The sequence below is a fragment of the Mus pahari genome, chromosome 12, assembly GCF_900095145.1.
Source record: "Mus pahari chromosome 12, PAHARI_EIJ_v1.1, whole genome shotgun sequence".
Classification (NCBI taxonomy): domain Eukaryota; kingdom Metazoa; phylum Chordata; class Mammalia; order Rodentia; family Muridae; genus Mus; species Mus pahari.
The window spans coordinates 34,988,357-35,015,658 of NC_034601.1; the positions used below are offsets into that span (position 1 = coordinate 34,988,357).

Below are 27,302 nucleotides of genomic sequence, written 5' to 3' on the forward strand. Positions count from 1 at the left end.
AACAAGATTTGTCATGAAACTCTGTGCGTAATAAGGCATATTTATAATCTACAAAATCTAGTTTGGGGATCTGAAACCAATTCATCATCTAAAACGTGACTAGAAATGCAAGTATTCATTTCTAGACATGCAAGCCAGGTGCTGCTAGTAAGTCTCAGGGTTCTGTATTTGAGTACCTCACCTGTATGATGCAGGATATGTGTGACACCAACTCAAAAGAAACTGTTCAGAGCACTATAGAGAAGCTAACAGGTCTGTATGTGTGTGTGTGTGTGTGTGAGAGAGAGAGAGAGAGAGAGANAGAGAGAGAGAGAGAGAGAGAGAGAGAGAGAGAGAGAGAGAGAGAGAGAGAAGCACTTAGGATTAAAAAATTGTTTCCCTTTCAGCATCCCTTAAGAATTAGAATTTTTACAGTTGAGCAGCAGGTTCTTACCCAAAGACAGGTCCATGACTAGATCTGACACCTAGACTGCATCTATAAATCTCCACATCTGCAATGCATGCCTATAGGAAAACAAAAACAAAGCCGGGTGTGGTGGTATATGCCTTTAATCCCAGCACTCAGGAAGCAGAGGCAGGCAGATTTCTGAGTTCAAGGCCAGCCTGGTATACAAAGGGAGTTCCAGAACAGCCAGGGCTATACAGAGAAACACTGTCTCAAAAAAAAAAAAAAAAAAGAAAGAAAAGAAAGAAAAAGAAAAAGAAAAAGAAAAAAGAAAAAAAAGAAAAGAAAAAAGAAAAGAAAAAGAAAATAAAGAAAGAAAAAGAAAAAGAAGACAAAAACAAATTAAAAAGCTAAAATCAAATAAAATTAAAAACAAGGAATGGCTTTCTAAGCATTTGCAATATGTGTACTTTCACCTAAAAAAAACCCTACTGATTGTTGATCTCTGTGTTCTTCTCCACTGTTAATGGAACTCTCATGTTCTGTTACATTGTTTTCATCATGTCTCTCTTTCAATCTCTGTTTCAATCTCTCTGTTACTTTCATTTGGAACAAGGAAGTTGAGTCAATTATTAAGGCCTTTGGGGGATGGGTAATCAAAGGAATCCTCATTACTTCTTTAATTCCTAGTATTTGCTGACTTACACCCTGACTTACCCCAGTCTTGAAGCATTGCTTGCTTTATGTTTAGGCACTCCTGTTTAGACTAGTAAAAGGCAAAAGCCATTCAGAAAACACGATAGCATTAAAGGGGTAGTTTTATTTAAATGGATATTTGGAAGGAGTAATACTTTTCTTTTCCACTCAAATGCCCACAGAATAAAAGTAGCCTTTTTGAATAAAATTCAGTAAACAATAATAATCTCTCCTTTCCAGATCAAAATATAAGAACAAAGATAAAGTGGGAATTTCTGATACATATGATTATTCTCTGACCTATCACAGAAGGTAAAAAAAAAAATGAAAAAGTTATTGCACTATTTTCTGGTTTCTCTATGAAGCTATAAAAATGTATATGTGATTCAGTCATCTCTTAAAGAAAAAAATATACAACATATAAAATGCATGTATTTAATAGGGTTATAAAACCTCGGCCACCTCTTATTTTTAGTAGCAAATGTATTCATTAGTGTCCCTCTTACTAATAGTAACATCATTATGAATCCACACATATAATTAAGAAACCACTGTGGGCATTAGCCACAGAGGATAATTTTCTCTTTGGAATTTAATTGTTGTGTTTGAAGGAGTGAAGTACAATCACTAGGAAAGGCTGAGGGACCAGTGCATTTAGGCTCCTGGGTCTAGCTCTCATATGTATGTGAACATTATTTTGTGCAGTGAAGGAAGGGTACAAGGTATTATGGATATATGGTATGCATGCAAATGTAACATGTTGCTAAGTTCTTTGACACCAGAATCACTAACCAGGTTGGAAAGAAGCAAAATTGTCTCTTCAGGAGGATGTCTTAGCTTCTTTATTGTTCTGTGTAGAGTGGGGAATTCTCTAATGCAAAGTTGTCTTTTCAGCAACTTAAAAAGCCCCCGTCGTTACTACCTATAGAAAAATCTAGAGTCCTGGATAATTACCTAAATGGCAGGCCTTTCTTGGTCCATTACTTATGACTTTGCTTATTTATAAACACAAAACACTCATTACCTTTACTTTAGGATAGTGTGATATTCTCTCAGGGGAGCAAACCCTATGGAGGATTGGACAGACAACAATACCTTCTGAGTGAAACATGCCATGTATGTTGGATCCCTCCTGCCGAACTATCTAGCAACGCTGCAAACATTTCACCCCATCACAAAGTAACTTATGAGTGGATACAAATTCATCAGGAAGAGAAGTTAGAGAATTGGATGAGCCAAAAAGTGTCAGTTGCTTCCTCTGGTACAGGGAACAAGCTGGATTCAATTTCAAATCATTGTGGTTTATTATTATTTTCTAAGAACTAAAGGGATGCCACGAACTAATTGACTGAAGAATCTGACTAGGACAAGAGAACAAGAAAGATAATGTGAGAAAGAGCTACCTTTCACAGGAGTCATAAAGTGAGATCCTGATACGCCACCTTGGACACTCTTGAGTCAGTACTGAACCACTGCCCCGTTGCAGTAATAACTTGGGATAAAATAAAGCATCCTCCAAGGAGGCATTTAGTGGTGAGCTAAGGCTGAGAGACTTCAAGGACATTTATCTCCATAGTAGCAATGCTTGACTCTTTGTGGTTTCCACAAATCTCTGTAAAAGGCATTGATCGCTGCTGTCAGTATGATTAGAGGAAGCACCGATGCATAGCATGTTTATGATTTTGAAAAGAAAAAAAAAAGTCTCACGTACTCATCATATACCATGTAGAGGTTTTCATTCCCTGGAAAAGATAAAGAGTCCATTTTAAAGTGAAGTTCTCTATTTTTGATCCTGTGCTTAAGTAGTTTTGTCTATTATTTAGGATTGTGCCTAAAGACCAAGAAAGTGGTCCTGATCTGTGACTTTAATCATTTCTCTTACTTCTTGGGTCATCCTTGTCCACCCTTTCAAAACTGAGATAGTGCTCCTTAAATGCATTTTTCACCTTAAAGGCTTGTGGTATTCTCTTCACAAAATCCTTAAACTGTTTTTTTTTTTTTTCTTTCCAGAGCTTACTCTAAGTGACAATTGTCAGCAGAGCAGCCGTTAGTATTCATTATCAAACTTTTGAATATTTTCAAATTAACTGTTAATCATATGTTAGGAGATGAATGTGGACCATATTGTAAAAGACTAAGTTTGTGATCTCTGGGAAGATTCAAAGTGTTGTATAATAGAACAACATCAGATCCAAAAGAAAATTGCAAATAGCTTTAACATTTATTTCAAAGATTTTTCCGTCCTTACTCTATTGGCGTTGTGAGTGAGGCATTTGAGTAATTCTGATTATGAGAGGTTTCTGATGTACTGAAGTTATTTAGCAGAGTTTGTGGTAGCTTTTGAGAATTCATTTGAGAAATACTACTTTAGAGTAGAACAATGACTTCTGTCATGCTTATGAAGAGAGTTGTCAGAGAGAATTCATTTAACCTTAGTCTTATAATATGAGGAATAATCAAGACTAGACATACAGATTGGGTCACAGTTTGAAGGACCTTGACCTTGCTATTTTGGGGAAGTAATGACTGAAGCATAATACAATTAGAAATAGAAGAGTAGATAGCGTGACCTTTACAGTAACACAAAACTAGATTTAAATCTTAGATATAAAATTTTGCGGTTATGGACCTTAATCAGATACCCTAATCCTTATGCTTTTGATCATGAATAAATGTGTATGTAATAAGACTCTGAAATCATTATGTGGAAAAAGGTGATTATATCAAAAAATTTATGGTAAAAATATATGTAAAAAAGAAAACCTCAAAAACAAGTGGGATTAAGATGATAGAAGTAAAGAAAATCTGTGAACAGCAATGCCTTATTAGTTGGTAGACCAAGCTAGCATAGAGGCTAGCCTAAAGCATAAAGTTTCAAAATTCTGAAATTTGTTATAATCATCCTATTATCTCTAAGGAAATATTAACAAGCATAAACTATTTAACCTTGGAATTCAGTATTTTCAACAATCTTCCTAATGAAACACGCTAACTCACTGATTAACTAGCTTAGTTATCAGAACTGTTTAGAATTTAGAACCAACAAATGTATTTATGTGTTTATAAACAGGTGTCATATTCAAATGTCTATCTTCCTTTGGGTCATAGTTTGAAGGTGCTGCTAAAATAATTGCATTATTTGAAAACAGAACACTGTACTTGTCTCAGTGATCCATGTCTGGCCATTTTCATGGCCATGGTCATCAAGATGTTGGATGTACAAGTGAGATCTTAACTCTGAGATCTTCTTGGTCAGAGATCCTTTACTTAGGCCTCTCAGGGTTTGGACTTGGCTATGGCCTTTAGGGGAAGGGTAAGACTTGGAGTTGGAATATGAGTACAGTACATCAATATAGGCTGATTATAGAGATCTAGCTTTGAACATTTTTCCTATAAACTTTAGTTAGCCATTCAGATCATTTTGTTAGCACTGCCTTGATTTGGGTAATTGTAGAGATTAAAACCCATGGTTTCCAGGATTGAAACTTCTGCTTCTGCAATTTCAGTGTATTCAAGTCTTGAAATAAATGGTCATTTTAGAGCTAAATTAAGGCAAATTTATATAAGGCTTAAAACTGATGGCAGTCAGTTCCCAGAGAACAGCATTTCATCCAGGCAGTGAATGTTTTATTCTGGTGAGGAAAGATTTTGTGACACAATTGGTTACACGTGAGCCCCCTTTCAAGGCTCACTACTCTGTGACACTGCTGATTCAAGTGTTACATTAATGCCAAACTATACCAACCTAGCATGTGATTCTTTTTGATAGCTTGCAGCTCAAGCAATGGCTACTTAACCATCTCTGGGAGAGGCCTGCCTGAGGAAAAGGTGATAAATGTCAGACTGGGAGATTAATTGCACATGTTCCCTCTGACATGACATCCCATAGGACTTCTGAAGATGTTTGTGGTTTTATAAAGCATACTGTAAATATCAGATGCAGCTTTGGCTGTGACCCTGCCAAACACGGGGCTGATGTCATTTGTCATATTCAGATATTGCCTTTTAAAAAACATCCTTGTACAGGCTGATGCCACAGTGTGATGTGTTTGATGGCTCTGAGGAAATTGTTCTCCTTATAGTAGGGAGGTGATAGGTAGGGGAAAGAAAGCAAGGTATTAAACTCTGGGTTAAAGCACAAACATGTCACTCAGGGGAATGAGTAAATAATGTTCTTATTTTTTGATTAATGAAAGTTACTGGACAGATTTTCTTATGTCTTCCAAAACTCTCTGCTACTGGTGAATTTTTAATGGGAAATCTATCACAGAAGACAAGAAGAACTTCCTAAGGAAGAGGTGAATACTTGCAGTACTTAATGGCAATGGCATATTGTTGGACTTTCTATTGGGCGAGTGATAGGGTAAGGAAGCATAATGAGATAAAGCACCCATTCCTGTCCAGTGGCAAAGATGGCTGCCAACTCCATAGACTCGCCCATTTAACTTCAAATCTGAGCTAAACTTATATATTTGTGTTACACACGCATTTTATTTCTCTTTCTCGAGTCATCTATTTACTTTAAGTGCCTATGCCCCTCAGTGCAAGGTCAAAAGGATTAGCTTGTTTTATGGAATTCTTCCCTCTGTTGAGAGCTGTGAATACCTCACACCTCTCAGACAGAATGGAACATATTTTTGCTGTCAGCAGACAGATGTTCAGAGCATGAAAGCCCACCTGAAAGAGGTAGGATACATCACCATCCATCTGGCTCCCGAAATGACCAGCCAGCAACAACCATCCACTAAATAATTTGCTGCCTTTTGGAAAATGCTTTTTTCCAACTGGGACTTAGAAGGCTTAATTCTATTACTGCTGATGATGAGTTTCCCTCTCTGACATAATACAATGTCCAGCATCTCTGGGCTGGAAGTTTAAATCCCTGGTGACTCTAGGGTATGTGTGATGTGAAACAAATGTGCTTCTGAGAGGAAGAATTCTTACTCTTTGTCAGTTAAGTTACCATGAGTGTAGCACAAGTGGATATGGAGCCTGAACTCTATGTGTATGATTAAATCATGCATTCGTTGTGAAACTATGAGGCATAATGCGACTATTGCTCAGAGGAAATGGGACATGCTCACCTCAGAGCCAAATATGAATGACCATGATTCAGAAACACAGGCTCAGGTTGCCCTGAATGCCATTAACCGTTTTAAAAGTTAAGTAATTAAGTTTTTATAGTGACCAAATTTTAAAAAAAAAAACAAAAAAAAATGTAAAGCCACACACATTTACTGAACACAGTTGTGAGAACATCAGGTGGTCAGACGACAACAATACATGGAGATCCCTTGTGTAGGTTTTCTGTGTTGTCTGATGACAATATTGGCTTTTTTTTTTTTTTTGATGGTGTAAGATAATTGTCTGCTAGTTTTAATTAATTACAAAGGATTTCTTTACAGACACAAGGCTGTTAGGTCAGCCAAATGGATAAGTGAAAAATGTCATTTCAAAGAAGTAAAGGTAGCCATAGGCATTTGAGGTCTTAATCTATAGCATTCTACTCGTCCACAATCATGGAAGTCTGACGTGTTTGTATCAGTCTTTAACATGGATGTAGCCTTTCTCCAGAAACTTCAGCTCAGAAAAAACTTTCTCAGATCTTGAAAGCAAGGACTGTGGAATGTGCTTCATTCTGATTTCTCTGTCTCCACTCCATGCTCCATTCTCCATAACCATTTTCCTCCTAGTTATTTTGGGCCTCATTTTTTCCACTTAGATTTTGTTTAAAAAATGTATCGGAAGGAGAGAGCCACTTCTAAACCTCAGCTGCATGGCCATCGACATGATTGCTTCCCTGTGATTGTCTTCATTTTGATTAAACATTAGTTTTCCTTCGCATTAATTTGTATACTGAGTTAGACATTCTCAACAATTCTTTTGTGATTATTTGCTGTATATCATATATTAAGATGAGGAAAAAAAAGAGCCCATAAAGTTCTTACACATAATTATAAGGCTATGCAGTAAACATTATGAAGGGAATATTTCCAGGTGTCAGGAGACACCATTAGGAGAAATTGCTTTCCAGCAGGGAGGGGGAGAGATTGGAGCATGCACTAAGGAACAGTTATATTTGTGATAAAACTTGATTGGTTATTAGTCGAGAAGATCCTTCTTAGCTGGAGACACATACATACAAATATAAAGGAGACTTGCACTATGCTGTTGCATAAAAAATGATTTAATTTGAAAAAAGCTTGAGCAGAAGAACAGAATGGGATAACTGGAGGAATCAGATACACTTGCTAAAATTAACTTATTAAAATTAACACTTGCAAAATTGTGTAATTTACATTAAAAATGAAGAATACAAAACTTTGAGATCTCTATAGACAATTGTACTATCCCAAGCCAAAAAAACAAAAACAAAAACAAAAAAAAACCAAACAAACAAACAAAAAACCAAACCAAAAAACCCAAACCAAACCAAACTCAAACCAAACCAAACCAAAAAACCCATTGGAAGATAGACAATAAAATGAATGAATAATGGCATTTAGCATTGTATCTGAAGATATGGAAATGAGTTTTGGCTGAGAACATATTAAGCAGAGACATAAGAGATGATGGTCTGAAATATAAGCTAAAAGAGCATAGGGAATCTTGCTGCAATAGAACTTTCATGCTTGAGTTTTGGCTATTTATATATATGTATAGGAGAGAACTGGGTTGATAATGAGATATCACTGGAGTTTGTGGTTTTTGAATGAAGCATTTCAAGTGAAATAAGTGTGGTTGAAAACATAGGGATAAGATAATGGCAGAGATTGTATTCATTGATAGGAAGTCAGAATTTTCCTGTGAGTGATAGGAAGCATTCAAAGGATTAAGTCAAGAAGCATCAGAGGAAGAAATGGAGAAATGCTCTACTGGAGTATTTGTATTCCTTAATGATTGCGTGTCAATCAAAATGAAGAACCTCCATCATATATATATATATATATATATATATATATATATATATATATATATATAATTTCTTCTAAGAATGCAGAGAATGGTTTTCAAGTTAGGCAGGTGTAGAAACAGAATCATGAACAAAAGAAGAGGAGAATTTGGCATTTTCCAAGACCCCACAAAAATGTGGAAATATAAAATAAAATAGAAATAATGTGGATAAAATCTGGATAAAGTTACTAATGCAAATTGAGTGTTTGACCCTATATTCAGAGGAAAACTGTCTTGGCTTGGGTTTTTTAGAAGCAGACCTTGAGATGAGAATTTAAGTGGTAGCAGTTTAATTTGGAAAGGAAGAAAATGCCATCAGGAAAATAAGGAAATAAAGCAAGGAAGATATTTCAGTGAATAAAGGGCATATTTTCATGCAAATTACCACTGTGGGCAACTGGCACTTAATCCCACTGAGAAACTTTAGAAGACAGTAGAGAACATATGCTTTATAACTATGTTAACAGCCACATATAAATGCATTCCACCCAAGGAGAATAGATGTAGGATATTTATAAACCAGCTCCCATCAGCTATTGGTCAAAAGCAGGGATTGTTAATTTTTTGGTCCTCTTATTTTCTATGCACTGAGATGCAGATACTTCTAACAGCAGCTTAGACATGAAAATGGTATGACCCTAGTAATAAATTTAGGACAACCATATATTCTGTCAAAGTTAATTTAAAAAGTAGATCACCCCAACCCAAAATTTGTGCTAGGTGATGATCTTACTGATCTAGAGAAATGTGCTAAGGGGTTACAAAGAGAAAACAGAATTTATTTCTTTTCAGGTTGGATTTGAGGACTCAATCGTAGCCACGCAGGTTTGGGTGTCATAATCTGCATATACAGAATATTCATGCATTGAAATATATATCCTTTATATAAATTATATAGTCTGACTGGTGGATTAAGGGGGGAAACCTTAAGATTGCCACCGTTTCAGAGTAATGCCAAGAATAGAGACAACGCAAAATATTGAACATAGTCAACAGTTATAAAGGGCTAATGAGATGTGTCCAGTTTAATTGATTTAGTCTTTAGTGATCCGAGTAATAACAGGTTTTAGAATAGATACATGTAGAAACAGGCTTAGTAGTAGCCTATCACTCTGTTTCTATGGCTGAAAAAAAGAATGGATGGCAGTTATAAGAGAAAGACAATTCAAGATTGTGTTTTTAGCTTTCTCATAGACCAAAGGTTAGATGAATGAGTAGAGTTTAGACAAGGGAGACAACCAGGAGAGAACTTGCAATATAGGGCAAAGTTCCAAAAATGATCATGTCAATTGGTTCAGGCAGCATGGATGCTTGCAAGTAATATGGATATCTTATTCTAGATCTGAAAGAATTACAGAGGAATATAGGAAAGTTGAAGTTAGTAGAAAACTGAAATGTAGTACTTAAAATGAAATGATGCTTATAGTCTTAGAAACATGTCCTTTGCCAAGATTGTGTTGAATGGAGGTCAGCAGGAGGTTGGAGAATGACTAAGGTTTGAAGCAATTATGGATATGCAAGAAAAATATTAATGATAAAAGAGATTATTAAAAATCTACTGACACTTCAGATTAAGATTTTTCTAGTATGTCTACCTGATGCTTCCTGGCAGTGAGAAGATACCTAAGAATAGAGAAGGTAGGGATCTAGTGCTGGCCTTTGCTTTATATAAGAGGAAAGAAACAAAAGAAAGAGGAACAAAAGGCTGGTACTGGTAATTCCTGGTGTTACTTTAATTATTAGTAGACAGATTTCAAGTGTGCTTCATAATGCCTTCTGTGTTTCTTCATATACGATTACTATCATAGTATAGATACTAATTCCTCACTTGTAGTTATTTGTATCCATTCCTTTTCAGATTAAAACACAAACATTTTCAATTCAATTTTATGATTTGGGAATGTATTTGTGTGTGACACCATGAATGTGAGGTTATAAGAGGACATCTTGGTGTTAGTCTATATTCTACAATATGGGGCCTAGGTTCAAAACCAGATACAAGGAAGAGAGGGGGCTTAGTGTCATGGACATTTACCACTGAACCGTCAGGTCAGTCCATCCCTGACATGTTATTTATCAAAGCGAATGTCCTTTTTCCTTGTCACTATGGATTTAACACTTCTCCACCAAATATACTACCACTGATTTTTTTTCTTGTTTCTAGAAATGTTCCTATTTGGCCAAGCTAGCCTAGGTTACAATGTAGAAACAAATACTTCTGAGAACTCACTGCAAACACAATGAAATTTTTACCTTGCACTTACGCTACAGGTCAGTTTTGGGTTGGATGTAAATGTCTAAATCAAGCCAATGACAAATTGAGATTATAGCCTTCTTGCCACAGTTTCTCAGTCTGCCACTATTTCTATAGCAAGGTGAAAGTCTCTAGTCAAATTTTATACTCTTTCTTACAAACAACCTTCAGAAATATCATGTATTCCTATTTGTGTATTTCCTTGTATGAATCAAATTACCTGATGGTCACCTCTACCATCAACATGATCATGAAAGTATACCACCATCTTCCCAAACAAGGGGGATCTGTTGTTTGTCAATAGTTTAATGTCTGCTTATTTTTCCAGCTTCTGCGATAATAATGTGCTCATTCTCTAGCCTTAGCCCTTTGCCAACTAAGTATCCATATGTGCAAAATTTGGTTCTTAGCCAAGCACTATTTTATTCATTCTCTGAGTATTTATTGTGTTTTCTCTTTAGTGGATGTCTAGTCTCATTTTTCCTTCATTGTCTCTTATTTCACTTTCTTCTGTTATAGTCTAATCTATGTACTGTAGTACTCAGCTGCAGAGGAACATGAGGAGAATTCATAAAGTGACTTTCATATTTCAGTTCTGTTTGTACTCTCTTATTTGGAAATGCCGTCTTAGAATGTCAGTTCACTTGGAAGGCAAACATATGTTTCTTGCTTTGATAGTCATGGGTCAGTACATAGTGAGCTCTCAACGAATCTTGCTGGTTATTTTATTTTCCTATTTGTTAACCTATAAAGGGAACACATCGATTTCTTTCCACTTACACATGATTATCCATCTCTAGTAACCAAAATTCTTGGAGGTTTTACCTCAAATACCAAAGGTAAGTTCTCTAGCCAATAATAGCTGTCCAGCCTATAATTTAATTAAAATGTGACACTATCTACCTTTATAGGCTAAAATCCTAGTCAAACAAGACTCCTTCAATTTCAAAAGCTGACTAGAATTTTAAGGATAAGAGTTGATTTGGTGACTGACAGGCTAGAAATCAGGGATCACATAACCTCATCTTCATGCTTAATTCACTTGTATGTCTAATGGAGCACAATTAGTTTGCTGATTTATTTATTAAATATTTTTCAATAGTTACATATGATTAGTCAGATATAAGAGATGCAAAGGGCCAGTCATGGTAGAAGAGACACAAAGTCCATGTTCTATCTAGCTAAGTATCACCTAGATGTCAACTAATCCTATTGTCTCCAAATCCTTTTCCTCTAGGTGGTATGAAACCTTTGGTATAAAAGCAGGGATCACTACATGATTGGCTTTGTGTGATCAATTCAATACTTCACCTATTCCTGGGATATCCCAATAGACTCTAACTCCATATTTTTTTCCTTTAGTTTTAAAAAGAAGTTTTCATTCTGTATAATTTCCCCTAAATCCAGAGTAACACATATACATCATGCTGTCATTCTATTATTACTCTAAATATGTAATCTGCAATAAAGGGTCTAAGTATGTTTGTTTCTTTCAGTGTGCACAAGTTTGTATTTGGAATAGACATTGGTAATAAAAGGCAAAGTAGTAAGGGAGAAAGATGCTTCTATTTAATGAATGAAAATGATATCTTATGGGGGAGAGGCTTATAAAAAGAAAAGTCAAGCAGTAAGTCACAAAAAAGGGAAAAGAATAAAGAATTACAGAGGTAGAAAATTATGAAGGTAAATATGTGAGAATGGTAATGATATTTATTGAATAATATTTCTTTGGATAAGACAGTGTAGTTAGGAGAGAATGTAGTACTCCTCTATTTGCTAAGAAAAATTATCTTAAAGCACAATGTATTCTCTTGACACCTCCCGGTTTCTCTAAATATGAAATGTTCATAAAATCTGAGTAAATCCACGCATATGGCATGTCTCCCTAATACCAGTGCCTGGGAAGCAGGAACAGGAGACTCCAGCTACTTGAAAGCTTGTCACAAAAAGCAAAAAGGAAAACAAAACTGTTGTCACAACACACATGAAGTATCCACACAACAAGGCTGGAGCAACAGCAATATCAGGGTACATCTTAATTTTGATGGGGAAAGTACTTGTGGGATTCTATGCATAGACAAAAGGAAAAAGCCAACAGGCAAGGATAAATCAGTTATTTTCTGTGGACTGACTCTGGTTTTATCAACAACATAATAGGACTGGCCCCATGTTCAGATATAGATGGGCAACCCAAATTTTTCTCCATTGTTTTGGAGAGAGAGAGAGAGAGAGAGAGAGAGAGAGAGAGAGAGAGAGAGAGAAAGAGAGAGAGAACATGAAATTGAAAGCAGAGGGAAGAGTTGGGGGTATGAGTTAATAAAACAAAATACTACATGGAAGTCTCAAAGAATAAGTAAAACATCGCTAAAGGCATAAAGCTAGTGATCCTGAAAACTTTTAATCATATCATTCCATCCAATATTGGCATGGATAAGAGTAGCCACTGCTGTGTGTCACTGTCAACACTATGAAAAGCATGCATTTTAGTTATTTTAATTATTTTTGTATGTATATTGTGGTATTACCTTGTAGCTTTACTTCTCTGAACATCAGAGAATCTGACCCCTTTTAGATTTTACATATATTTGACTATCATTTGTAAACATTCATAAACACAACATGTACACACAATACATATAAATGTATGTTAAAATGGTAAATTGGGTTTCATTAAAATAAAGAACTTGAATATGTATTCAATTCAACAACTTTCATTAATTTTTCCCCAGTTCTTTCTCATCCTAATACATTTTAGGTACTGACCTATATTTTTAGAAAGATGTCTTGCTACACTGAGAGTGGAAAACACATTGTTATTCTTTTTCTAATTCATTTATTGACAAAATTATAGTCTTAAATGTGTTGATGTGGTTAAACTGAATATGCAAATTTAATAAATCATAGTCAATAGTTAATAATTATCCATAAGCTAAATAAAATAGCTAAATAAAATATATAAAACCAACCTTGGAATTAATGGTTTTCTTTCTGAATAGGTTTACAATTATTTTCAATATCAGATTAGGTAGAGTCTGGACAACAGGCATATTCTGCTGTTCACTTTAGGTTCTTTGAGGTGAGACATAATTAGAAAAACTGGGCATCACAGTGTGACCATCTTAAAAATGTGTATTGACTGAGAGAACTGCACACAGTTCACATTTTTTTGTCTTACATATCTAAAATAGGATTCTGATAACTTACAGAGAATGGAGGAAGTTGAAAATGAGAGGTTTGGGGTCAATTTGCCTTATTATAGAGTAGATGAATTCTAGGATATAGTTTGGTCCCTGATGTGAAATTTAAGAGAGTGTGCCTGGAAACTTACCTACATTTGCTTTAAAAAGCATATGACTACTGACTTGTCAGTAGTATCATTTTCCTGCCTTTTTATTCTCTCTCCTTCTCTCCCCTTATCTCTTTTTCTCATCAACTTCCTTATCCTTACAATGAGATTAATGTGCAAAAAGTTTCCTTTGATGAATTTCAATATGATTTTATGACAAGATTATTAACATCCAGGGCTGGAAAGATGGTTCAGTCTATGATGTACTTACATTTCAAGCATGAGGACCTTAGTCTCTGCTATACCAAATTTGCATGCATGGTGGCATGCATTTATAATCGCAGTTCTGAGGAAGTTGAAACTGGGATGCTTGATGCTTGCTGGTCAGACAGCTTAGTTCACATGGTTACCTTACCACTGATAGACATTACCTTAGAGGAGGTATGCAGTCTTTGTAAAGTTTATAAGCAAAGTTGTCATATTACTTCCACATGCAAGTGCACAAACCCACAGTACATATACACATGCGTGTAAAAATGTACATGACATAAGACACACCTACTATAATAGTGAGACAGACAGTGGGAAAGGGACAAAGTAGTTCTTATTCACCTAAGTTTCACTTTCTGTAGTTCTACTTACCCATGTTCTTCAATTATGCATAAAATATTAACCATGATTCACAGTGATCAATGAAGTTCAATAAAAGTGGTAATATACGTATACATATACCAAAGTAAGAGGGGGAAGAAAAAAGAGGAGACAAAGAGAGAAAGTACAACAAAACCTATTCATATGACTTTTATTATAGTATTGTTATAATAGTTTTGTATTACTGTTGAATTTCATTGTTAATGTACTTCTCTATCTTTATTTATTTATGTTAAAATTTCATCTTAGAGAGATGCGCAGAAGAAAAACACCATCCATTTGGTATTTTTTCACATTTTGAGGGCATTTGAGGGTATTAGGATGCATTCACTATGAATTAAAGAAAACTGAATTGGAACAATTTTTCTAGAAACCTTAAGATCCACAAAAACTTATGGAGGATGGGCGAGGGCTAGGGAATCCAACAGAAATCTGGATCAGGCTACTGGTTTACTGGCATGTGCTCAGTAAGTTTCGCCCTGTTCAGAGATGGTGACTCAGTGAAGGAGGAGAACCAAGATGCAGAGGATAGACAGGCTGGCAACAGAGTGATAGTGATGTGCTGAAGGCTGCTGAAGTTAGAAGAAATTAAAGTCAATAGTCTCCCACAGAACTAATTATAAAACAGAAAATATTGCTTGTTTTAAATACAGAAATAAAAAACCTTGAAAAGAAAAAAAAAGGAAACCTTAGAAACATTTCTAAAAGCCTGAAAACCAGAGACTATAAATCATCAAATAATGTTCACCTAGATTGAATGGAAGCTATTGTTTAAGTGTATTACAAGGAAGGGAAAAATGCTTGGCCAGGGGGAACTCTGAAAGAAAATGAAAACTGCCCAACAGTGAATAAAAAATAAGGGAGCGATCATTAGTCTGTAAAATAAAGGCAGCTCAAAGTGGAGACCAGGGAGGCCTAAAGAAGAGGGAAATGCTATAATTTGTGTCACTATGAACAGGACAAGTCCTTGGCTTGGGTGAGTGATGGTGGGTAACTAGCTGGCCCTTGCATTACTTCTATGCTAATTCTGCTTAAACCTGTCAGGAGGAACTCCTCATCCCTTTGGGATCATTTCCAAAGCCCCAAGGCCACTGTTCAGAAAGTGAAGGATAAGGCATTATACCTTAGGAGTGAAGATTAGGGATGGAGGATGGCTAGAAGGCGGAGTGTTGTAAATAGAGTCTCATTAGCACAGGCAGGCTTGGTGGCTGATTAATTATGGAGCACTTGATAACATCCTGAAGTCATGAAAATCAGGAGGAAAGGCGCAGATAATTGAATGGAATTGAGGGACTGCCAGCCTGGAGAGCACATTAATGTATTTTGCTGTTGTTTTTTTTTTCCTTGTTGGCACCTGCCCTCCTCACAACTGACTCTGGGATTCAACCACTGCATGCATTTTGGTAGAAGAGAGGAAGCAGTAGGAAAGAAGGATGGCAAGTGGGAACTGCTGTCCTTATTGCTCATGGGATGTGCCTCTCCTCTTGTCACTGGAGTGGTCCATGTCTTTATCTTTTTCCCTTATGAAGCATGTCAGCATCCACTCCCCAGAGAAGGCCCTGGATATGTTCTGCAATCGATTGTGGCAGTGAGACTAGGGGTAGTATTTTGGTCTGAGTGTAGAAATCTACAGGCTACAACCTTCCTCCCAAAGCTCTCCCTGGTGGTCCTCATTTGCCTAACTCCTAACTTAAGTGATAAAAGGCAAGTTTTAAGTGAACCTCAATTATTTTACATGGCCCTGTGCACAAACTTTTAAAATTATAAGGAGACACACAGTGAAGACCTGAGTTCAGGTGCCCAGGATCCATATGAAGCTAGAAGCTGTTGTACACATCTGTCATCCCTGTTCTTCCCCAGGAAAAGAGAAGGAAGAGACAGAATTCCTGAAAGCCATCCTGACACATGTGGAAATGAATAAGGAGCCAAGGTAGAAAGTGAGGATTGACAGTCAAGGCTATTCTCTGATCTCCGTAAGCATGCTATTGTACCAACACACACACACACACACACACACACACACACACACACACACACCACAACAAAAATGTGATTTTTTTTCATCTTTAATTCTTTTACTTTGTTTTAATCTTTCTAACATTTGGGGATTTCTGTCATTATTTATTGATAGTCTCACAGTAACATGTGGCTGAAAAATTTGCAGCAAGAACACTTTCTGATTAGTCAGGGAGCAAATTTGATAACAGCAGACAAGGAGCAAAAGCAATTTCTCCTTTTCCCCTAGAGAAGGTACACACAGGGCCTGCGCTCCCGCACTATAATTGTGCTGGAGATAGAACTGCTGCCTGAGACTCAGAGTATGTTTCAGGTCAGTAAGATGTTGTGGGATACACTCAGCTCTTCCTGTATGGAGAGATGAGGCAGAGCAGAGACAGCCAGGGTCACAGGAACAGCCACAGCCACAGCTAGTTTTCTTGTGCAGATAATAAAAAAAGAGTGTGGAGAGAATCACATGAGATAGAATCGTTCTATAGAAAATACGGCCACTTGGGAACCTGCCAAGCTTTTTCTATCCCAGCCATTTCTCTACTTTTTCCCCTTCTCCCCTTGTTTTACTTTTTCTTTTCTTTCTTTTTGATTTTTATTCCTTGAAGAAAGTAAAGGACCAGTTTGAATTGAGTAAAATATTGACCTATGTTCTTTTGTTTCTTTTTTAATTTTTTAATGTTATTTTATTTTATTTACTTACATTTCAAATATAAGTGAATAACCCCTTCCTGGGTCTTCCCTTCATAAACCTCCATCCCATCTCCCTACTCATTTGCCTCTGAAAGTGTTCTCCCCCATTCATGCCCCCCCACTCCCTCCACCTCACCTCACTAGCATCCCCCTATGCTGGGCATCAAGCCTCCACCTTTCATTGATGCCAGATAAGGCAATCCTCTGTCCCATATGTAGCTAGAGCCATGGACCCATCCATGTAAACTCTTTGTTCGGTTGTTTAGTCCCTGAGAGCTCTGGGAGATCTGGTTAGTTGATATTGTTATTCTTCCTATGGGGTTGCAATCCCCTTCAGCTCCTTCAGCCCTTCTTTTAACTCTTCTGTTGGGGTCCTGAACTCAGTCTGATGGTTGGCTGCAAACATCCATATCTTACTTAGTCAGATGCTGGCAAAGTCTGAGAATGGCAGCCACACTCTCTTCCAGAAACACTGCTTCAGGTATCATTTATGGTGCCTAAATACATCAATTAGAATTTCAATAAGTTCCATGTTGAAGCCATTGGAATCAGGAGAGAAGTTTCTTCTGTTTTAGTGCTTCTCCAAACTTTGTTAAGAACTCCAGTAGAATGTATCATTAAAACCTGGACAATGGCTGGTGGACAATATTTTTCCTTTAATAACCCACTACTCTGCGGAAATGACTATAGACCCAAAGAAAATGTCTCCACTAGTAATATCTCAGATAATTATTAGTAATAATAAACTTTTCTGTAAAGACCTCTTCTGCTTGGGGTAGTCTTGACATAAGCATTTCACACTTTCACATGGCTTCGTGTACAAAAGCCCATTGCTATGAGAAACAAACAAACAAACAACAACAACAACAACAACAACAATGTAGCCAGGGCTGCTATTATATTCTGTGTTTGTGAGAGAGGTTCTAGAGATGTCACTAGTCTCTCACTAAAAGCAACTAGAATAATCATCAGAATTTTGCTTTCCTTTCTAAGCAACACATACCATTACAAAGTTACAGATGAAACAACCTAAATGGCTGTGCACATTTTGAAGTTTTGCAAACCCATAGCATACTATTTTAAACAAATATGTTTACTTCTCTTGAGTTCTTGAGAAGTAGGTAATTGAGTAGTTTGAGAGATAGGATGATGTGCCTAATTTTTAGTTTAAGAATAAATACAATTATTTCCATTGCCACCTCTGAGCCACAATTCATGACTATGTTTTTGTTAAGTATATAGCTAACGGCGGTGGGGGTGGACCATCCGACTTTCGGACAGTTTTTCAGCAAGCTGCTAAGTATCCAGATGGTTTAGAAACAGCTGTCGCTTTATGATTTCTTTATCAAAGCTGTTGGAAATTGCATAGGCCCTCAGATATCCCTTAATTTATAGATCCTGAATGACTCCTGAAGCAGTGGATTTCATATTGCTACTAGCATCCCTACTTAGAGATATGTATTTGTATCACCTCCCACTGCACATGAATGTATTAATAGGTTCATCCACAGTGACTCCTACCTAGTTAATTTTTCTATGATATAATAGAATACCTGAAAAGGGTGATTTTTTTTTTAAAAAAATAAAGGTCCAAGTGTTATTTTCTTTAGTTCATGGATCTGGAAATTGCAGTATTAAGACATTGGCATCCAGTGAGGACATTCCTGCCACATCACCCCATTGTAAATTCAAGCAAGGAACAAGAGGATGCAGTGGAACACAAGGCGCTAAGGTCACTTTTAAAAACTGAACATTTATGACTGAGTATCTCCTTCCCATGGCAATGCCAATAATCTTTTAAAGAGAACACAAGCATTTAGATCTCTCTATTTCATATTAAACAACATCTCATACCAACACTATTACATTATCAACAAAGTCCTAGCACCTAAAATTGCAAGATCATATTTAAACCACAGCATGCCCAAAGATAATAGAAACAATATTTGACAAAATAGTATATAACCTTTCTGCATATGATTAATTTAATTATTTTGTACACAAATCCCATGGAATTAATAGCTTGCAGATCACATGAGAAAAAAATTACTAGCATAAATCTCCAATAAGTAATGAATTCTTTATAGGATAGTGTACATATAACTTATGGTATATGAACTTTGATACAACTCAGAAAACTAATCAAGTGCAAGCTTTATTGATGCCAAGCCCTCTGCATTCCTTTATAAGTTACCCTTTCAGTAATGGAAATATCATTCTAACCAGTAAAGATTTTCTGAGGAAGGACAGGGGGATATGTTTGGGTCATAAGGTTTTATATGCTCCATTACTTTCAGTGCTTTTAAATAATAACATTAGTAAGTATGCCTTTTAGAGAAACATCAGTATTCAGTCGTAGCAGAAAAGATGCCAATTCAACAGTAACTGCTCCCAACCTAAAGTTGACGCTACCTAGCACCATCTTCCACTTCACATACTAAGGATGGAGGAGCATCAGTGTAAGGTCTTGTCCTACAAGACAAGGACAAGGACAAGACCTACTACCATGACAGGACCTGAATATTTACATGACACAATTTCACATGTCAATGTCATAATCAAAAGATGCTAGCACTAGAAAATGATTCCTAAATTCATTGTTTTTAATAGCTGAGTAGTACTCCATTGTGTAAATGTACCACATTTTCTGTATCCAATCCTCTATTGAGGGGCATCTGGGTTCTTTCCAGCTTCTGGCTATTATAAATAAGGCTGCTATGAACATAGTGGAGCATGTGTTCTTATTACCAGTTGGGACATCTCCTGGATATATGCCCAGGAGAGGTATTGCTGGATCCTCAGGAAGTACTCTGTCCAATTTTCTGAGGAACCGCCAGACTGATTTCCAGAGTGGTTGTACAAGCTTGCGGATATTAGCCCAGAAACTTAGAATACCCAAGATGCAATTTGCAAATCACATGAAACTCAAGAAGAAGGAAGACCAAAGTGTGGGTACTTTGCCCCTTCTTGGAATTGCGAACAAAATACCCATGGAAGGAGTTACAGAGACAAAGTTTGGAGCTGAGATGAAAGGATGGACCATCCAGAGACTGCCCCACCTTGGGATCCATCCCATAATCAGCTACCAAACACTGACACTACTGCCTACGCCAGCAAGATTTTGCTGAAAGGACCCTGATATAGCTGTCTCTTGGGAGGCTATGCCAGTGCCTGGCAAACACAGAAGTGGATGCTCACAGTCAGCTATTGGGTGGAACACAGGGCAGAAGATGGCCTATTTGGCCATCATTGGGAAGAGAGGCCCCTTGCTCTTGCAAACTTTATATGACCCAGTACAGGGGAATGCCAGGGTCAAGAAGTGGAAGAGGGTAGGTAGGGGAGCAGGGTGGGGGAAGAGTGTAGGGGACTTTCTGGATAGCATATGAAATGTAAATGAAGAAAATAGCTAATAAAAAGTTGGAAAAAAAGAAAATGATTCCTATTGTAGTTAAGTAAGGGGTGACACTGATGATCTAATAAAAGAAATCTGAAAGAACTGCCTTGTTCCTTCTATATTTTAGAGTTTACACTGAGGGGCAAGGAAATCACACCCGGCCTTTATGTAGAAGCTAGTGACCCAACTCCAGTCCTCATCCTAATTCAGAGTACACTTCATCAACTGAGACATCTTGTCAGCTTTTCACTAAGCATTTGACCATTAATTTATCTGTCATCTTTATAGAATTATATCACATTCCCTTAGGAGCTCTATTACCTTGAGACATTCACAGACATTGTAATCTTTAATGCAGATTTATTTTGTTCATCTTAGAGAAAATGAAGATATCTGTTGTGTTTCAACTATGAAAAAAATGATTCCTATTGAATAAATCTGAAGCTTTCATAATTCATAGTTATATAATATTACTCTATATTAGCATTTAATTCTTTTTAAAACCATTCCAAATAAACTTGAATTTTTCTCATTTCCTCCTCTTGGGGAAATAACAAGCAATTTGGTTTCACTACGTTGCCAAAAAATTAAGTAAACAAAGTAGTTCCTGTTTATGTATTCAACTGCAACCTGAATAGTGCAAATCTTTTATTCCTCAAATATTTTTAATGGATGTTTTCCTTAAAATAATTCCATTTATTGTGTTTTTTTAATAACTATTTTCTGCTGCTTTATATTTATTTATTTATTTATTTATTTATTTATTTATTTAATTTACATTTCAAATGCTATCTCGAAGGGACCCTGATATGGTGGCCACTTGTGAGGCTATGCCAGTGCCTGACAAACACAGAAGTGGATGCTCACAGCCAGCTATTGGATGGAACACAGGGCCCCCAATGGAGGAGCTAGAGAAAGTACCCAAGGAGTTGTAAGGGGCTGCAACCCTGTAGGTGCAACAACAATATGAACTAACCAGTACCCCGTGAGCTCGAGTGTCTAGCTGCATATGTAGCAGAAGATGGCCTAATCGGCCATCATTGGGAAGAGAGGCCTATTGTGTTATTTTTTAAGTTTTAATCTGAGGTCTTCTATTGTTGAGGCTGCTAACTTAGCAACATAGAAGTCAGGGTTCTAAAACTTGAGTCTTTCAACCATGCATTCTGCTATTTCAAAATCAGTGATTTGAATTGGGCACTTGGCAATACACAGTTTCCTCAACAGATGACTTTACCTTCTTTGGTGTTCATTTGCTATTGTCCCTTTACTTTATATTTGTGTTTGTTTTCCTTCTTTGCTTTCTCTTAGTTTATGTCTCCTTTGTAACCATATGTTTATTTCATTTTTATTACTTTAAGTATTCAGTTGTATTATTCTACTTATCTTGTGTCACAAAGCAGCTTTGAATCCCAATCTGATTTCTTTCTTACAAATGAATTTAAATGAATCTGGACAATTAGTGAAATTTTCATTGTTCCATTTTGTGAATAATCAAAGAAATACCTTGTACTATAAAGTATCTATGGCTGGAATAATTAGAAAAAACATTTATGTGTTCCTAAGAAAATAGTACCAACTAATTAAATCTTGCTACATGCCCACTAACCAGCTGGGTCTGTAGATATGGTAAATGGTGGGTTTGTGGTCCCAGAGTGTCCCAGAGTATGTACTTCCCATAGTGGCCAGAGCTCTACCACAATTCATCGAAAACAATTAAGAACTCCACAAAGCTATGCCCGTATGGAAAAACACACTGACTGCCATTTGGTTTTCAGATGGCATGTTGTAGTCAAAATTGAATTTAAGTTGTTTCTTGTTCCATTTATATAGTATCACATTTGGCCAGATTTAGCTCATTTAAATGTTATTGTGAAATTAGCATATTGTAGGTACTGGCGGTACATAGCAACTGAACTCTGGTGGCAGAGAGCTGTTGAGAGGAATACCTGATTGTATTCTATGCTTATGCTTCAGTCCAGGTGATGGAGACATCTGGCAATGAATGGAAATGTAAAAGAAAGGAGTCCCTGAGTTTGAAAATGTTATTTTATCTTTTTCATGTTTTCAGAAGGAAATGTAAAAGATGCAAATGAAAAGATGTCTGGGAAATCAAACATTGTCTCTCAGTGCACAGGATCGTTAGAGAGAGTTAATGTTCCCTGGTCTGGGGTGGTCAGTGAGGATAAAGTCATTAGGAAGGAGACATGCTTTATGACTCCTAAATGTTGGAACGTAATGAACTCAGTAATAGCACACTGTTGAGGATATTACCCCATGTATGACAGGGAATTTTGCTAATTACATATTAACCACTTCTGCATATTCTTCCAAAGAAGTCTTGGCTATTTGTAGTTGTTATGGATGTTCCTTAGCCTTTGACATACATCATTTTTCCACAAGTATCTTTCCTACTCTAGAAATGGTTTGTTGTAAATTATTTTATGAACAGAAATCCATAGATTCTCTAAGAAGAGAGAAATAATGCAAAGATTCACCCAAATTGAAACAAAAAGGAAATATCTAGAGTTGTTTATTTTATAAATTATGTTCATTCCATCACTTGCTATGTTTTATAGATTGCAAATATATAATTGGAGTTAAAGTAAGAGAAGGGAAAATATTAAATACAAAATTTTCTGGGAATGGTAGTATAAATGTGGGAGGTAGGGGTAGGTATATCAGTAATTCATGGTCATCCTTGGCCATTTAAGTTTTCAGGAAGCTCAGGAAATTTTTTAAAAGGAAGGAAACATCTGAATTATGGAAGTTTACAATTGTATAGGAATACAATGATATTTATATGAAACTGGGTATCGTGTTCAAGAGAGGTTTTGTAGGGGCTAAAGAAATGAGTAAGTAGGTAAGCATATTTGCTACCTTCATAGAAAATGGTGGATTTATTCCCAGCACCCATTTGATAGCTCATAAGAGCCTGTTCTTCAGTTCCAAAAGGTCAGTATATCAGTGCTATCTTTTGGCCTCTGTTGGTACTGACACACACATGGTACCCATAAATGTATGCAGACACATGTAGTACCTATCGATACATGCAGGCACACACACACATACAAACTAAAAATAAATAGATTTTTTTTTAAATGGAGGTGTTATATATTTAAGTAACAAGCCCACGGTGGTGAAAGGGGTATGTCTGCCCTTGCATGGGTTAGAAAGAAAAGCATACAATGTCCTACTTAGATTCCAAGATAATTTTCCTTTTAGAGAAGAAAACTTGAAGCCTCAATGTATTTAGATGACTCAGAGGTGTATCAGTATCTCTGCTCAAAAACATATCATGATACTTGAAATGCAGTAGACACACAAAATAGAATCTCCTGAGTGACTGCTTGAGAGACAGTCTCAAATCTGAGTTTCTAAAAGTAAAGGAACTTCAGATAATGGGGCAAAATAGTAGTCTTTTAGCTCCCAGTGGATACTTGGTTTGAGAGCTTGCTGCAGGAAGACAGAGAGGACTAACCTGGACACTGGAGGATGCTAAGGTCAAAATAATGCCTAAAAGCATGTGATCTGAGAGCACACAGGTATCACACAGGCACTTGAACATGCACATTTGTACATGCACGCGCACACGCATGTACACACACACACACACACACACACACACACACACACCCTCATGATAAGGAAAGGAGGGGAAAGGGGGGAGAGAGAGAAGGGAATGGAGAGAGAGGAAGGGAGTGGAAGGAGAGGGAGAGGGAGGGAGGGATTGAAGGACCTACAGAGGGAGAGAGAGGGGGTGAGAAAAAGGGAAAGGGAGAAGGAGAGGGGCTTCAATGATAGTAAAATACTGGTGACTTGAAGCTTACTGGGGAGTAAAGAGTAGGCAGCTTGCTGCTTTCTCATCTCAGCCCCTGGAGCTAAGGGATGTGGTTAGGCACACAGGAGGACAAGTAACAAACTTAGAAAAGATTGTGTGTCACATAGTAATTTTGTCTAAATCATATTTAGTAAAAGAAAGAAATGGCTGTCATAAAAATAAAGGATTTTCTTCAAGACAGAAGAGAAGTTTCAAATAAAAGGAGCACAGAGTTGTGGAGTAGGAGCTGAGGCAGGGGAAGCCTGATGTGAATAAGACTGGAGCATGTTCGAATGTAAAGAAAAAAGGTGAAAGTAATATTGGGAATCAGGTGAAATGCTGCAAAAGATGTCAGGGAATTATAGTGAAAATCCTTGAAAATTCTTGTTTTGCTATAGCTACTGGGTATGCAATGACAATTGTTAAGGAACAGGTATGTGTGTGCTCATCCTATCATTTATAGTCTTTTATAATGCCCATCATTTCTTTCTCATTTTAATATGCTACAAAAGGAAATGGACACTTAATACAATGTAATTAGTCAATGGATGTAGATTCTTTAAGAGTAAGACAAAGAAGACAGCATTAATTGAACACTTGATATGTTTCACTCTGGTCTTTGGGGGGCTTTAAAACAGCAGTCTTGTACCCAGAAGAATATTAAGAGGTAATATCAGAATTATCACTAAACAATAGAGCATTAAAATGTTAAATAAATTACGCCATTTTACTCAGGATACAGAAATGTAGTTGACATTGGCTATCTTTTGCTTTTCAACCTAATCATGGTTTTCTGTTTCAATCTTCTCTGCTATCCATCAACACTTTCCAGTGATGATGGAACATCCCTTTTGGGATAGAAATACTCTTTTTTTAAATTTTTATTTGTTATTTTATTTATTTATATTTCAAATATTATCCCCCTTCCCCATTTCCTCTCCAAAATCCACTTATCCCATCCCCCACCTCTGTGTCTATGAGGGTGTTGCCCCATCCATCCACCCACTCCCACCACACTACCCTAGCATTCCCCTATGCTGGGGTATCAACCCTTCACAAGACCAAGGGCTTCTCCTCCCACTGATGCCCGATGAGACCATCCTCTGCTCTGTATGCAGCTGAAGCCATGGCTCTCTCCATGTGTATTCTTTGGTTGGTTGTTTAGTCCTTGAGAGTTATATTGTTTTTTCTCCTATGAGGTTGCAAACCTATTCAGCTCCTTCAGTCCTTCCCCTAAGTTCTCCATTGTGGTCCCTGTGCTCCTTCTGATGGTTGGCTGCAAGCATCTGCATCTGTATTGGTAAGGCTCTGGCAAGCACTAAAAGTCCTAAATACTTACCTATCAGCAAGCACTTCTTGGCTTCAGCAATAGTAACTGGGTTTGGCGGCTGCATATGGGATGGATCCTCATTTATTTTTATATATGCACCAAGGCCAGGTAGAATGGGTTAAACAATGCAGGGGTAAACATGAGAAAGCAGTGTGAGGCGACATGCAAGTATTGAAAAGTGATGATGGGTGACATGTCATAATTTAATGGAACAATAAAATCTGATGGATTTCCTGACCACCCGATCCCTCACAGACTGGCTGCTTTCCTTTCGGATGCAGCTTGATCACATTGGCCTGCACAAGACAAAAGGGCCTTAGAGTGAGGAGCTGCTGTGAGGGTCTGACAATCACTCACTCAGAGGTGAAATGAGCTAGCTTACAGACAGTCCAATTCCTAAACGTTCCATACAATCAAGTGCAATAGCTGCCTACAGTCCCCATATCAACCAACACTTACAAAATCTCCTTGACTCAAAGCCTAGAAAGAAAAGGCAGACAGACAAGGCTAGACGATTTGAAATCTCTAGATTATGAGTTCCTTGAAAACTACTGCTACATTAGATCCTGCCTTTGAGGATCTCACCTCTGTGTTTATTTTACTGAGTAAAACTTGTTAGGAGAAAGCCAATAAAATATCTTATGATACACGTGTCAAATTATAGATCTCTGCTAACCTAATTTTATTATGAATATTTAGATCTGTATTTACATATTTGGAGTATTGTTGGTCAAAAGACAGAAAATAAAATATAATATATATTGAGTTCCTTTCATGCGATCTAAGTAAAATACTGCCTATGCTCAGGTCAGTATTACTGAGCAGCCTGGAGTCCTTGCAGCACAGTTGGATAGTGTGTGGCATTTGTTGCCAGATTACCAGAGTTCGATTCCTGAGGCTGGTTAGATAGTTCAGTGGTTACAAGCCCTAGCAGCTCTTACAGAGTACCCAAGGACATACGCAGTGGCTCACAACTGCCTGTAACTCTTGTTCTGGGGAATTTGATACACTTTTCTGACCTTCATTGGGATTACACACACATGTGATAAACAGATACACATGCAAGGCAAAACATTTATTCATTTAAAGTAAATAAAGACATAAAATTTATATAGTATAGACTAGAGTTTATTTAGGGCATGGAGAGGGGAGTTGATGGGAGAGTAGAGACAGAGAAATGGAGAGAAAGAGAGAGCAAATATAAAAAATTTAAAAGTCCTAAATACTTACCTGTCATTTTTTTTTTTTAACCTTCAAGTAAATAGTTCAGTTTTCGGTGTCTCAATTTCCTAATTTATAAAATAGTTATAGAAACGTGCCTTGGAGAATTATCATGAAACAGAAAGAGATTGTATATATAAAAATTTTACTGTGACAACTTATTTATACTAAAAATGCAGATAATTGAAGGAAAGATGCATGAAATCTGCCCATACTGTGGAAATGTTCTTCATTCTTTTTCAAATGTGCCTACAAAATTTTATAGTAAAGTAACCAAGTAGTTTTTATTTTGTGAAAGAAACTAAGTAAGGCTTTCAAGTCCTAAAGACGTTTAGATGATATTTATAACAGTTCTTAAAGTACAGAGAAAAACTCCCAGTGATGTCACTTTTCTGACAGCTTGACTCTGCGTATATCTTGCCTGGGCAGTAAGAGCTCTGACGTGGATGCTAGCTCTCATTTTGGGGATGCAAGAGAAACAAAAAGGAAGAGTAATGCCACAGTGGTCAAAGACAACAAAAGCTTAAAACCCTAAGGGATGGAAGCTGGGCACTCTCCCATGTCAGACTAAATACTGAATACGAAACTTCGTATCTTTTTCCTTACCATCAGTT

The 27,302-nt window shown here is 36.9% G+C and overlaps 1 protein-coding gene across 2 annotated transcripts in view; it reads left to right on the plus strand.

The window, feature by feature from the left end:
• Positions 1-27,302, plus strand: part of Lsamp (limbic system associated membrane protein) — a 2,126,592-nt gene that overhangs the window by 100,335 nt on the left and 1,998,955 nt on the right. The gene's annotated exons all lie outside the window — the stretch shown is intronic.